The sequence below is a fragment of the Entelurus aequoreus genome, linkage group LG18 (genome assembly GCF_033978785.1).
Source record: "Entelurus aequoreus isolate RoL-2023_Sb linkage group LG18, RoL_Eaeq_v1.1, whole genome shotgun sequence".
Taxonomy (NCBI): Eukaryota; Metazoa; Chordata; class Actinopteri; order Syngnathiformes; family Syngnathidae; genus Entelurus; species Entelurus aequoreus.
In genome coordinates, this window is record NC_084748.1 from 28,382,017 (window position 1) to 28,395,958 (window position 13,942).

The following is a 13,942-nucleotide window of genomic DNA, read 5'->3' on the forward strand; positions in this document are numbered from 1 at the left end:
AGGTCGATGGATGGAAACCATCCTCTGCTATGATTTAGGTTTCAAGCGAATCTTCGACTGATTCTTAATTCAAATGGAAGGCTGACACCCATTGGGACTACAGCTGTCTTCTCTAACTCTTTGGATATTCACCAGAGTAAGCATCTTTGAGTTACAGACAGCAGAGTGGCGCAGCGGAAGCGGGCTGGGCCCATAACCCAGAGGTCGATGGATGGAAACCATCCTCTGCTATGACTTAGGTTTCAAGCGAATCTTTGACAGATTCTTAATTCAAATGGAAGGCTGACACCCATTGGGACTACAGCTGTCTTCTCTAACTCTTTGGATATTCACCAGAGTAAGCATCTTTGAGTTACAGACAGCAGAGTGGCGCAGCGAAAGCGTGCTGGGCCCATAACCCAGAGGTCGAAGGATGGAAACCATCCTCTGCTATGACTTAGGTTTCAAGCGAATCTTTGACAGATTCTTAATTCAAATGGAAGGCTGACACCCATTGGGACTACAGCTGTCTTCTCTAACTCTTTGGATATTCACCAGAGTAAGCATCTTTGAGTTACAGACAGCAGAGTGGCGCAGCGGAAGCGTGCTGGGCCCATAACCCAGAGGTCGATGGATCCAAGCCATCCTCTGCTATGACTTAGGTTTCAAGCGAATCTTTGACTGATTCTTAATTCAAATGGAAGGCTGACACCCATTCAGACTACAGCTGTCTTCTCTAACTCTTTGGATATTCACCAGAGTAAGCATCTTCTAGTTACAGGCAGCGGAAGCGTGCTGGGCCCATAACCCAGAGGTCGATGGATCGAAACCATCCTCTACTATGATTTAGGTTTCAGGTGAATCTTTGACTGATTCTTAATTCAAATGGAAGGCTGACACCCATTGGGACTACAGCTGTCTTCTCTAACTCTTTGGATATTCACCAGAGTAAGCATCTTTGAGTTACAGACAGCAGAGTGGCGCAGCGGAAGCGTGCTGGGCCCATAACCCAGAGGTCGATGGATCGAAACCATCCTCTACTATGATTTAGGTTTCAGGTGAATCTTTGGGAATTACACTTATGATTCCTGCTTAGCTGAGAGGTTAAACGTCTTATAAGTCAATCTACACAGTACAGTTGCAATCGATGCAACGCCCTGAAAATACAGTGACTTGAATGAATGAGAAATTTCATAGGTTTGTGCGTGACATTTTCATGGAACCCAGCATTCATGATATTGAAGCCAAACGTCTGCCTATATGAGAACCCTCTAAATTTGGTGTTGTGTGAGCTCGGCTGTACATGAGGTGCTCAGGTATGTTGCAAACTACTTCATGATGAAACACAGGACCTTGCTATTATTTCTTTCCTTGCTTATTTATAGACGTAAGAAGGAAAGTAAAAGAAGCCTTGTTTCCACCCTGTTTCGAACAGGGGACCTTTCGCGTGTGAGGCGAATGTGATAACCACTACACCATGGAAACTGCTGCAAGTCACAGACCTTTATCAAGACTTACAAGTACATTTTCGGCCGACGGAAAACATGGTGCTCGCTAGTCTTATTGCTGTTACTAGCTGCATTGCATTTCTTGCCTTTTGTGGATGTTGTTATATCCCTTGTGCAAGTAGAATGTGTTCCACTTTGTAGCATGTTTTGTTTGTCGCAGCCCGCATTTCAAACGTTCTTCCTCTTAACCGAGTTCATAAATCTCTATTACTCCACAGGCATTGGTGGTTCAGTGGTAGAATTCTCGCCTGCCACGCGGGAGACCCGGGTCCGATTCCCGGCCAATGCAATCTGTTGATCTTGTTACATTTTAACTAATATTCATAAGGGACAAAAGCAATGTTTGTGACAACCGCAAGACACAGTCATTCCACCCAAAAGGCATATTGGACTCCCCGAATGCTGAAGCAGTGTACTTCTAGTTACGCCCATCCAAAGACAATGACATCGGGCTATCGTAACATGAGATTTTATAATTTTTTGGGGAGTAATTTATCATTTAAACTAGTCAGTCTCTGTGGCGCAATCGGTCAGCGCGTTCGGCTGTTAACTGAGAGGACGGTGGTCCAAGCCCACCCAGGGACGGGATTTTGACACGAGCACGGGGGTTCGAGGGTTTTCTTGTACAGCCCATGTCCTTCTCTAAGTTTGCAAAAAAGTTTCTAGTTAAAACGTGTGCTACGTTTGCAACATAACTTTCAAGCCAAGCTTGTTTAAACTAATGTAAATTACTGATCATCAATGCGATCGCCTCAAATTGGCTATCATTAATTGAATGAAGGGTTATAGGCATCGAGTTGAAATCCCATTTTTTTCCAGGCGCTGTTGGTGTCAATCAAAGTGCCTGACTGTTAAGCAGAAGAGGTTGGGCTCAAATCCCGTCAGTGTCTTGATGTTAGTTCCATTACACTTTCTCAGTTTGTTTTCAAACCACGTGAATGTAAGCCTAAATTATATTCGTTTTGAATAAAATCCCAATGGATCCACAGAGTTTGATGATTACTACTATGTTTTCTTTAAAAAAAATGCCATTTAAAATGTGGACACAACCAGGACTCAGAAAGAAAGACTACTTCAGATGGGTTCCAAATCACTTTGTTACAAGTAGTTTGTCTGGATATTCACCAGAGTAAGCATCTTGGAGTTACAGACAGCAGAGTGGCGCAGGGGAAGCGTGCTGGGCCCATAACCCAGAGGTCGATGGATGGAAACCATCCTCTGCTATGATTTAGGTTTCAAGCGAATCTTCGACTGATTCTTAATTCAAATGGAAGGCTGACACCCACTGGGACTACAGCTGTCTTCTCTAACTCTTTGGATATTCACCAAAGTAAGCATCTTTGAGTTACAGACAGCGGAGTGGCGCAGCGGAAGCGTGCTGGGCCCATAACCCAGAGGTCGATGGATGGAAACCATCCTCTGCTTTGATTTAGGTTTCAAGCGAATCTTCGACTGATTCTTAATTCAAATGGAAGGCTGACACCCATTGGGACTACAGCTGTCTTCTCTAACTCTTTGGATATTCACCAGAGTAAGCATCTTTGAGTTACAGACAGCAGAGTGGCGCAGCGGAAGCGTGCTGGGCCCATAACCCAGAGGTCGATGGATGGAAACCATCCTCTGCTATGATTTAGGTTTCAAGCGAATCTTCGACTGATTCTTAATTCAAATGGAAGGCTGACACCCACTGGGACTACAGCTGTCTTCTCTAACTCTTTGGATATTCACCAAAGTAAGCATCTTTGAGTTACAGACAGCGGAGTGGCGCAGCGGAAGCGTGCTGGGCCCATAACCCAGAGGTCGATGGATGGAAACCATCCTCTGCTTTGATTTAGGTTTCAAGCGAATCTTCGACTGATTCTTAATTCAAATGGAAGGCTGACACCCATTGGGACTACAGCTGTCTTCTCTAACTCTTTGGATATTCACCAGAGTAAGCATCTTTGAGTTACAGACAGCAGAGTGGCGCAGCGGAAGCGTGCTGGGCCCATAACCCAGAGGTCGATTGATGGAAACCATCCTCTGCTATGACTTAGGTTTCAAGCGAATCTTTGACAGATTCTTAATTCAAATGGAAGGCTGACACCCATTGGGACTACAGCTGTCTTCTCTAACTCTTTGGATATTCACCAGAGTAAGCATCTTTGAGTTACAGACAGCAGAGTGGCGCAGCGGAAGCGTGCTGGGCCCATAACCCAGAGGTCGATGGATGGAAACCATCCTCTGCTATGATTTAGGTTTCAAGCGAATCTTTGACTGATTCTTAATTCAAATGGAAGGCTGACACCCATTCAGACTACAGCTGTCTTCTCTAACTCTTTGGATATTCACCAGAGAAAGCATCTTCTAGTTACAGGCAGCGGAAGCGTGCTGGGCCCATAACCCAGAGGTCGATGGATCGAAACCATCCTCTACTATGATTTAGGTTTCAGGTGAATCTTTGACTGATTCTTAATTCAAATGGAAGGCTGACACCCATTGGGACTACAGCTGTCTTCTCTAACTCTTTGGATATTCACCAGAGTAAGCATCTTTGAGTTACAGACAGCAGAGTGGCGCAGCGGAAGCGTGCTGGGCCCATAACCCAGAGGTCGATGGATCGAAACCATCCTCTACTATGATTTAGGTTTCAGGTGAATCTTTGGGAATTACACTTATGATTCCTGGTTAGCTGAGAGGTTAAACGTCTTATAAGTCAATCTACACAGTACAGTTGCAATCGATGCAACGCCCTGAAAATACAGTGACTTGAATGAATGAGAAATTTCATAGGTTTGTGCGTGACATTTTCATGGAACCCAGCATTCATGATATTGAAGCCAAAGGTCTGCCTATATGAGAACCCTCTAAATTTGGTGTTGTGTGAGCCCGGCTGTACATGAGGTGCTCAGGTATGTTGCAATCTACTTCATGATGAAACACAGGACCTTGCTATTATTTCTTTCCTTGCTTATTTATAGACGTAAGAAGGAAAGTAAAAAAAGCCTTGCTTCCACCCTGTTTCGAACAGGGGACCTTTCGCGTGTTAGGCGAATGTGATAACCACTACACCATGGAAACTGCTGCAAGTCACAGACCTTTATCAAGACTTACAAGTACATTTTCGGCCGACGGAAAACATGGTGCTCGCTAGTCTTATTGCTGTTACTAGCTGAATTGCATTTCTTGCCTTTTGTGGAGGTTGTTATATCCCTTGTGCAAGTAGAATGTGTTCCACTTTGTAGCATGTTTTGTTTGTCGCAGCCCGCATTTCAAACGTTCTTCCTCTTAACCGAGTTCATAAATCTCTACTTTTCCACAGGCATTGGTGGTTCAGTGGTAGAATTCTCGCCTGCCACGCGGGAGACCCGGGTCCGATTCCCGGCCAATGCAATCTGTTGATCTTGTTACATTTTAACCAATATTCATAAGGGACAAAAGCAATGTTTGTGACAACCGCAAGACACAGTCATTCCACCCAAAAGGCATATTGGACTCCCCGAATGCTGAAGCAGTGTACTTCTAGTAACGCCCATCCAAAGACAATGACATCGGGCTATCGTAACATGAGATTTTATAATTTTTTGGGGAGTAATTTATTATTTAAACTAGCCAGTCTCTGTGGCGCAATCGGTCAGCGCGTTCGGCTGTTAACTGAGAGGATGGTGGTTCAAGCCCACCCAGGGACGGGATTTTGACACGAGCACGGGGGTTCGAGGGTTTTCTTGTACAGCCCATGTCCTTCTCTAAGTTTGCAAAAAAGTTTCTAGTTAAAACGTGTGCTACGTTTGCAACATAACTTTCAAGCCAAGCTTGTTTAAACTAATGTAAATTACTGATAATCAATGCTATCGCCTCAAATTGGCTATCATTAATTGAATGAAGGGTTATAGGCATCGAGTTGAAATCCCATTTTTTTTCCAGGCGCTGTTGGTGTCAGTCAAAGTGCCTGACTGTTAAGCAGAAGAGGTTGGGCTCAAATCCCGTCAGTGTCTTGATGTTAGTTCCATAACACTTTCTCAGTTTGTTTTTAAACCACGTGAATGTAAGCCTAAATTCTATTCGTTTTGAATAAAATCCCAATGGATCCACAGAGTTTGATGATTACTACAATGTTTTCTTTAAAAAAAATGCCATTTAAAATGTGGACACAATCAGGACTCAGAAAGAAAGATGGGTTCCAAATCACTTTGTTACAAGTAGTTTGTCTGGATATTCACCAGAGTAAGCATCTTGGAGTTACAGACAGCAAAGTGGCGCAGGGCAAGCGTGCTGGGCCCATAACCCAGAGGTCGATGGATGGAAACCATCCTCTGTTATGATTTAGGTTTGAAGTGAATCATTGACTGATTCTTAATTCAAATGGAAGGCTGACACCCATTCAGACAACAACTGTCTTCTCTAACTCTGTGGATATTCACCAGAGTAAGCATCTTCTAGTTACAGGCAGCGGAAGCGTGCTGGGCCCATAACCCAGAGGTCGATGGATGGAAACCATCCTCTACTATGATTTATGTTTCAAGCGATTCTTCGACTGATTCTTAATTCAAATGGAAGGCTGACACCCATTGGGACTACAGCTGTCTTCTCTAACTCTTTGGATATTCACCAGAGTAAGCATCTTTGAGTTACAGACAGCAGAGTGGCGCAGCGGAAGCGTGCTGGGCCCATAACCCAGAGGTCGATGGATGGAAACCATCCTCTGCTATGATTTAGGTTTCAAGCGAATCTTTGACAGATTCTTAATTCAAATGGAAGGCTGACACCCATTGGGACTACAGCTGTCTTCTCTAACTCTTTGGATATTCACCAGAGTAAGCATCTTTGAGTTACAGACAGCAGAGTGGCGCAGCGGAAGCGTGCTGGGCCCATAACCCAGAGGTCGATGGATCGAAACCATCCTCTGCTATGACTTAGGTTTCAAGCGAATCTTTGACTGATTCTTAATTCAAATGGAAGGCTGACACCCATTCAGACTACAGCTGTCTTCTCTAACTCTTTGGATATTCACCAGAGTAAGCATTTTCTAGTTGCAGGCAGCGGAAGCGTGCTGGGCCCATAACCCAGAGGTCGATGGATCGAAACCATCCTCTACTATGATTTAGGTTTCAGGTGAATCTTTGACTGATTCTTAATTCAAATGGAAGGCTGACACCCATTGGGACTACAGCTGTCTTCTCTAACTCTTTGGATATTCACCAGAGTAAGCATCTTTGAGTTACAGACAGCAGAGTGGCGCAGCGGAAGCGTGCTGGGCCCATAACCCAGAGGTCGATGGATCGAAACCATCCTCTGCTATGACTTAGGTTTCAAGCGAATCTTTGACTGATTCTTAATTCAAATGGAAGGCTGACACCCATTCAGACTACAGCTGTCTTCTCTAACTCTTTGGATATTCACCAGAGTAAGCATCTTCTAGTTGTAGGCAGCGGAAGCGTGCTGGGCCCATAACCCAGAGGTCGATGGATCGAAACCATCCTCTACTATGATTTAGGTTTCAGGTGAATCTTTGACTGATTCTTAATTCAAATGGAAGGCTGACACCCATTGGGACTACAGCTGTCTTCTCTAACTCTTTGGATATTCACCAGAGTAAGCATCTTTGAGTTACAGACAGCAGAGTGGCGCAGCGGAAGCGTGCTGGGCCCATAACCCAGAGGTCGATGGATCGAAACCATCCTCTACTATGATTTAGGTTTCAGGTGAATCTTTGGGAATTACACTTATGATTCCTGCTTAGCTGAGAGGTTAAACGTCTTATAAGTCAATCTACACAGTACATCTGCAATCGATGCAACGCCCTGAAAATACAGTGACTTGAATGAATGAGAAATTTCATAGGTTTGTGCGTGACATTTTCATGGAACCCAGCATTCATGATATTGAAGCCAAAGGTCTGCCTATATGAGAACCCTCTAAATTTGGTGTTGTGTGAGCTCGGCTGTACATGAGGTTCTCAGGTATGTTGCAAACTACTTCATGATGAAACACAGGACCTTGCTATTATTTCTTTCCTTGCTTATTTATAGACGTAAGAAGGAAAGTAAAAGAAGCCTTGTTTCCACCCTGTTTCGAACAGGGGACCTTTCGCGTGTGAGGCGAATGTGATAACCACTACACCATGGAAACTGCTGCAAGTCACAGACCTTTATCAAGACTTACAAGTACATTTTCGGCCGACGGAAAACATGGTGCTCGCTAGTCTTATTGCTGTTACTAGCTGCATTGCATTTCTTGCCTTTTGTGGATGTTGTTATATCCCTTGTGCAAGTAGAATGTGTTCCACTTTGTAGCATGTTTTGTTTGTCGCAGCCCGCATTTCAAACGTTCTTCCTCTTAACCGAGTTCATAAATCTGTATTACTCCACAGGCATTGGTGGTTCAGTGGTAGAATTCTCGCCTGCCACGCGGGAGACCCGGGTCCGATTCCCGGCCAATGCAATCTGTTGATCTTGTTACATTTTAACTAATATTCATAAGGGACAAAAGCAATGTTTGTGACAACCGCAAGACACAGTCATTCCACCCAAAAGGCATATTGGACTCCCCGAATGCTGAAGCAGTGTACTTCTAGTTACGCCCATCCAAAGACAATGACATCGGGCTATCGTAACATGAGATTTTATAATTTTTTGGGGAGTAATTTACATAATCATCGCATTAAAATAAGTTTGAGCTGCCTCCAGTGTTAATGAATTCCTGATACATTTGAACGTTTTTATGTTGTATTTAAGACTCTGGCACATCTGTTTGATATGTTTTTTAAAGCCAAGTGTTGGCTCCAAAATGACACCCAGGTAACGATATTCACTAACATTTTGTATTATTTCCTTATTAACCGTTATATTTGGAAAGGATGACATTTTATATTTGTTTACAAAATACATTGTTGCAGTTTTCTTAATGTTTAATGTAAGACAAGAGTCATGTAGCCAACTTGCCACCTTCTCCATCATTATCGTTTTCAATCATGTAACTTTCTAAAGTTAGAAAATACTGAATAAATGTTTTAAAGAAAGTATTACTAAGTGAATATCTGTTTTTGGCCTTAAAAATAAACATTTTACCGAGTACTATAATTAAATTGACTAAATCATGATTGTCAATGAACTCTCCTAAAATAACAGAAACCACATTTGTGTACCACTCAATGTTTAAATACATCTTTGGAACAATTGATGCTTTTAAAGACAGACACATAGCTTCAAGGTTGAGAAGTTTCAGGGCCCCGTATTCATACTCTTTGTACAAAACCTTTCTTTTAATCTTTTCTGGTTTGCCGTTCCAGACAAAATCGAAGACCCTCCGCTCATAAATCTTAAAAAAGTTTTGTGATGGAGCTGGTAATGACAAAAACAAATAAATAAATTGAGGAATATTTAACGAGTTGGCAATAGACATTCTACCATACAAGGTTAGGGATTTCCCTTTCCATAATTGCATAATTTTGTCCAGCTTTCTTAGTCGATTATCATAATTTACTGAGCCTAGATCTTCCAGATTTTCTGGGACAACAACACCAAGTATGTTAACTGGTCCATCTGTCCACAAAACAGGCACTTTGCATTCCATTCGAAAGGACGTTCCCTTTAGATTTCCGATCCTTAACATTTTACATTTATCATAATTAAGCTTAAGGCCAGATTGCTGTGAAAATATGTCCAAAAGATTAAGAAGATTCCGCAAACAATGAGGAAAAATCTTATCTTTGTGAATCAGCCTTTTCTGACATGAACTTCATCAAGAACAAACACAGAACACGCCTCACTGATACACATCTGCAAGACTCTATTAGAGTTGCAGTGTCAAGTTACACACCAGAGTACAACACACTAGTTAACAGCATGCAATGCCAGGCTTCCCACTAACTGACAAAGAAACAGATAACAGATTTGGTGTCCAGTTCAAAGTGTGACATGATTTAAAAATTGGAGAGTTTACTTTTGTATTTTACATGAGTTATTATTTGTACAAACATGGTGCAAAGTAATTCATGATTTGTTAAAAAATGTTAGTGGCTAGCTAGTTAAAATGGTATATTGTGATTTCACAAGACTGTCTTAGAAGTGATCATTTGAAAATGTTCAATTTGAAAAATGTGCACTTAGAGAAAGTATAAAAATAAGGTGTTGCATATTGATATTTATCTGTTTCTATATATATTTATTGTGAGAAATCATTAAGATGATCAGTGTTTCCACAAAGATAAATATCATTAATTATTAATAATAACAGAGTTAAAGGTAAATTGAGCAAATTGGCTACTTCTGGCAATTTATTTAAGTGTGTATCTAACTGGTAGCCCTTCGCAGTAATCAGTACCCAAGAAGTAGCCCTTGGTTTCAAAAAGGTTGGTGACCCCTGATCTATCTGTCGCAGCCCGCATTGCAAACGTTCTTCCTCTTAACCGAGTTGATAAATCTCTCGCCTGCCACGCGGGAGACCCGGGTCCGATTCCCGGCCAATGCAATCTGTTGATCTTGTTACATTTTAACCAATATTCATAAGGGACAAAAGCAATGTTTGTGACAACCGCAAGACACAGTCATTCCACCCAAAAGGCATATTGGACTCCCCGAATGCTGAAGCAGTGTACTTCTAGTTACGCCCATCCAAAGACAATGACATCGGGCTATCGTAACATGAGATTTTATAATTTTTTGGGGAGTAATTTATCACTTAAACTAGCCAGTCTCTGTGGCGCAATCGGTCAGCGCGTTCGGCTGTTAACTGAGAGGATGGTGGTTCAAGCCCACCCAGGGACGGGATTTTGATGATTTAGGTTTCAAGTGAATCATTGACTGATTCTTAATTCAAATGGAAGGCTGACACCCATTCAGACAACAGCTGTCTTCTCTAACTTTGTGGATATTCACCAGAATAAGCATCTTCTAGTTACAGGCAGCGGAAGCGTGCTGGGCCCATAACCCAGAGGTCGATGGATCGAAACCATCCTCTGCTATGACTTAGGTCTCAAGCGAATCTATGACTGATTCTTAATTCAAATGGAAGGCTGACACCCATTCAGACTACAGCTGTATTCTCTAACTCTTTGGATATTCACCAGAGTAAGCATCTTCTAGTTACAGGCAGCGGAAGCGTGCTGGGCCCATAACCCAGAGGTAGATGGATCGAAACCATCCTCTGCTATGATTTAGGTTTCAAGCGAATCTTCGACTGATTCTTAATTCAAATGGAAGGCTGACACCCATTGGGACTACAGCTGTCTTCTCTAACTCTTTGGATATTCACCAGAGTAAGCATCTTTGAGTTACAGACAGCAGAGTGGCGCAGCAGAAGCGTGCTGGGCCCATAACCCAGAGGTCGATGGATGGAAACCATCCTCTGCTATGACTTAGGTTTCAAGCGAATCTTTGACTGATTCTTAATTCAAACGGAAGGCTGACACCCATTGGGACTACAGCTGTCTTCTCTAACTCTTTGGATATTCACCAGAGTAAGCATCTTTGAGGTTCAGACAGCAGAGTGGCACAGCGGAAGCGTGCTGGGCCCATAACCCAGAGGTCGATGGATCGAAACCATCCTCTGCTATGACTTAGGTTTCAAGCGAATCTTTGACTGATTCTTAATTCAAATGGAAGGCTGACACCCATTCCGACTACAGCTGTCTTCTCTAACTCTTTGGATATTCACCAGAGTAAGCATCTTCTAGTTACAGGCAGCGGAAGCGTGCTGGGCCCATAACCCAGAGGTCGATGGATCGAAACCATCCTCTACTATGATTTAGGTTTCAGGTGAATCTTTGACTGATCTTTGGGAATTACACTTATGATTCCTGCTTAGCTGTGAGGTTAAACGTCTTATAAGTCAATCTACACAGTACAGTTGCAATCGATGCAACGCCCTGAAAATACAGTCACTTGAATGAATGAGAAATTTCATAGGTTTGTGCGTGACATTTTCATGGAACCCAGCATTCATGATATTGAAGCCAAAGGTCTGCCTATACGAGAACCCTCTAAATTTGGTGTTGTGTGAGCTCGGCTGTACATGAGGTGCTCAGGTATGTTGCAAACTACTTCATGATGAAACACAGGACCTTGCTATTATTTCTTTCCTTGCTTATTTATAGACGTAAGAAGGAAAGTAAAAAAAGCATTGTTTCCACCCTGTTTCGAACAGGGGACCTTTCGCGTGTTAGGCGAACGTGATAACCACTACACCATGGAAACTGCTGCAAGTCACAGACCTTTATCAAGACTTACAAGTACATTTTCGGCCGACGGAAAACATGGTGCTCGCTAGTCTTATTGCTGTTACTAGCTGCATTGCATTTCTTGCCTTTTGTGGATGTTGTTATATCCCTTGTGCAAGTAGAATGTGTTCCACTTTGTAGCATGTTTTGTTTGTCGCAGCCCGCATTTCAAACGTTCTTCCTCTTAACCGAGTTCATAAATCTCTATTACTCCACAGGCGTTGGTGGTTCAGTGGTAGAATTCTCGCCTGCCACGCGGGAGACCCGGGTCCGATTCCCAGCCAATGCAATCTGTTGATCTTGTTACATTTTAACCAATATTCATAAGGGACAAAAGCAATGTTTGTGACAACCGCAAGACACAGGCATTCCACCCAAAAGGCATATTGGACTCCCCGAATGCTGAAGCAGTGTACTTCTAGTTACGCCCATCCAAAGACAATGACATCGGGCCATCGTAACATGAGATTTTATAATTTTTCGGGGAGTAATTTATCATGTAAACCAGTCAGTCTCCGTGGCGCAATCGGTCAGCGCGTTCGGCTGTTAACTGAGAGGATGGTGGTTCAAGCCCACCCAGGGACGGGATTTTGACACAAGCACGGGGGTTCGAGGGTTTTCTTGTACAGCCCATGTCCTTCTCTAAGTTTGCAAAAAAGTTTCTAGTGAAAACGTGTGCTACGTTTGCAACATAACTTTCAAGCCACGCTTGTTTAAACTAATGAAAATTACTGATAATCAATGCTATCGCCTCAAATTGGCTATCATTAATTAAATGAAGGGTTATAGGCATCGAGTTGAAATCCCATTTTTTTCCAGGCGCTGTTGGTGTCAGTCAAAGTGCCTGACTGTTAAGCAGAAGATGTTGGGCTCAAATCCCGTCAGTGTCTTGATGTTAGTTCCATAACACTTTCTCAGTTTGTTTTCAAACCACGTGAATGTAAGCCTAAATTCTATTAGTTTTGAATAAAATCCCAATGGATCCTGATGGAATGGGATATTTTCCATATATCCATATTTAAGTGTTACTTATTTCTAAACTCCTATAGTCATATAAAGAATAGCTAGTATTCTTCCTTCTTTTGAGTCTCATAGTGAGGTGTTGGCCTTCTAGATTGGAATGTGTCAGAGTAGAGATAACTCGGAGTAGTCTAAACAAAGAGAGTGGGGGCAGGGAGAGACGGAGGATCACGGGACTTGCGGGAGTTTTGAGCTAGACCGATCTGGACCGGGCTAGGGAACGCTTGGGTGCTGGATTGGTCTCATTATTGCCAAAGCTTTGACAATAAACAACGAAATACCAACTACTGCTTTTGGTGGTCAATTTAACATCAGCTTATTTGCCATTAAAATAACTTTTGAGTGGACAGCAGACTTTGACTTCCTTGGGAGGAAGAGCTGTCGACGCAACAATTTGGGGGCTTCGTCCGAGATGGCACGCTGTTGATCGATGACTTCTTGCAATCTTCTGGACAGACTCAATTGGCCAATTCAAGGTGAGCAGAACCTTTCTTTTTAGATAAAATCTGCGTTAGGAGTCTGTCCTGAAGTCTGTAAGTCAAACACTATATTGTACCCCAGACGCAGAGCTGTGATTTCGATAGATTGATTGCATTTTTGCCGAGCCTGCCATTGCATTAAAATTGTAAATAAGTGGTCAAATCACGGCATTGTGTCTCGATTACCGTGACGGGCAGTTTCATTGACGAGTGAACTAATAGTTGGGTGTGGCTCACCCTGGGTAGTTGGTCGCCGCCTAAAAGAGCAACGGGTTGATAGATCCCAGTGTGATAAGACACTAAAACTAAAGAAGCGGGTTGATAGATCCCAGTGTGATAAGACACTAAAACTAAGGAAGCGGGTTGATAGATCCCAGTGTGATAAGACACTAAAACTAAAGAAGCGGGTTGATAGATCCCAGTGTGATAAGACACTAAAACTAAGGAAGCGGGTTGATAGATCCCAGTATGATAAGACACTAAAACTAAGGAAGCGGGTTGATAGATCCCAGTGTGATAAGACACTAAAACTAAAGAAGCGGGTTGATAGATCCCAGTATGATAAGACACTAAAACTAAAGAAGCGGGTTGATAGATCCTAGTGTGATAAGACACTAAAACTAAAGAAGCGGGTTGATAGATCCCAGTGTGATAAGACACTAAAACTAAAGAAGCGGGTTGATAGATCCCAGTGTGATAAGACACTAAAACTAAGGAAGCGGGTTGATAGATCCCAGTGTGATAAGACACTAAAACTAAGG

At 42.7% G+C, this 13,942-nt stretch overlaps 12 non-coding genes across 12 annotated transcripts; 8 read left to right on the forward strand and 4 right to left on the reverse strand.

Annotated features, from left to right (window-relative positions):
* Positions 1-1,391: 1,391 nt before the first annotated feature.
* trnav-cac (transfer RNA valine (anticodon CAC)) lies at positions 1,392-1,464 on the reverse strand. The gene has a single exon. It is a non-coding gene; the product is annotated as a tRNA-Val (tRNA).
* Positions 1,465-1,705: 241 nt separating this feature from the next.
* trnag-gcc (transfer RNA glycine (anticodon GCC)) lies at positions 1,706-1,776 on the forward strand. Its single transcript has one exon. It is a non-coding gene; the product is annotated as a tRNA-Gly (tRNA).
* Positions 1,777-1,998: 222 nt separating this feature from the next.
* trnan-guu (transfer RNA asparagine (anticodon GUU)) lies at positions 1,999-2,072 on the forward strand. Its single transcript has one exon. It is a non-coding gene; the product is annotated as a tRNA-Asn (tRNA).
* Positions 2,073-4,474: 2,402 nt separating this feature from the next.
* Positions 4,475-4,547, reverse strand: trnav-aac (transfer RNA valine (anticodon AAC)). Its single transcript has one exon. It is a non-coding gene; the product is annotated as a tRNA-Val (tRNA).
* A 241-nt stretch (positions 4,548-4,788) lies between these two features.
* trnag-gcc (transfer RNA glycine (anticodon GCC)) lies at positions 4,789-4,859 on the forward strand. Its single transcript has one exon. It is a non-coding gene; the product is annotated as a tRNA-Gly (tRNA).
* Positions 4,860-5,081: 222 nt separating this feature from the next.
* trnan-guu (transfer RNA asparagine (anticodon GUU)) lies at positions 5,082-5,155 on the forward strand. The gene has a single exon. It is a non-coding gene; the product is annotated as a tRNA-Asn (tRNA).
* Positions 5,156-7,522: 2,367 nt separating this feature from the next.
* On the reverse strand, positions 7,523-7,595 carry trnav-cac (transfer RNA valine (anticodon CAC)). Its single transcript has one exon. It is a non-coding gene; the product is annotated as a tRNA-Val (tRNA).
* Positions 7,596-7,836: 241 nt separating this feature from the next.
* Positions 7,837-7,907, forward strand: trnag-gcc (transfer RNA glycine (anticodon GCC)). The gene has a single exon. It is a non-coding gene; the product is annotated as a tRNA-Gly (tRNA).
* Positions 7,908-10,157: 2,250 nt separating this feature from the next.
* On the forward strand, positions 10,158-10,231 carry trnan-guu (transfer RNA asparagine (anticodon GUU)). Its single transcript has one exon. It is a non-coding gene; the product is annotated as a tRNA-Asn (tRNA).
* Positions 10,232-11,586: 1,355 nt separating this feature from the next.
* Positions 11,587-11,659, reverse strand: trnav-aac (transfer RNA valine (anticodon AAC)). Its single transcript has one exon. It is a non-coding gene; the product is annotated as a tRNA-Val (tRNA).
* A 241-nt stretch (positions 11,660-11,900) lies between these two features.
* trnag-gcc (transfer RNA glycine (anticodon GCC)) lies at positions 11,901-11,971 on the forward strand. Its single transcript has one exon. It is a non-coding gene; the product is annotated as a tRNA-Gly (tRNA).
* Positions 11,972-12,193: 222 nt separating this feature from the next.
* trnan-guu (transfer RNA asparagine (anticodon GUU)) lies at positions 12,194-12,267 on the forward strand. The gene has a single exon. It is a non-coding gene; the product is annotated as a tRNA-Asn (tRNA).
* The last annotated feature ends 1,675 nt before the right edge of the window (positions 12,268-13,942 follow it).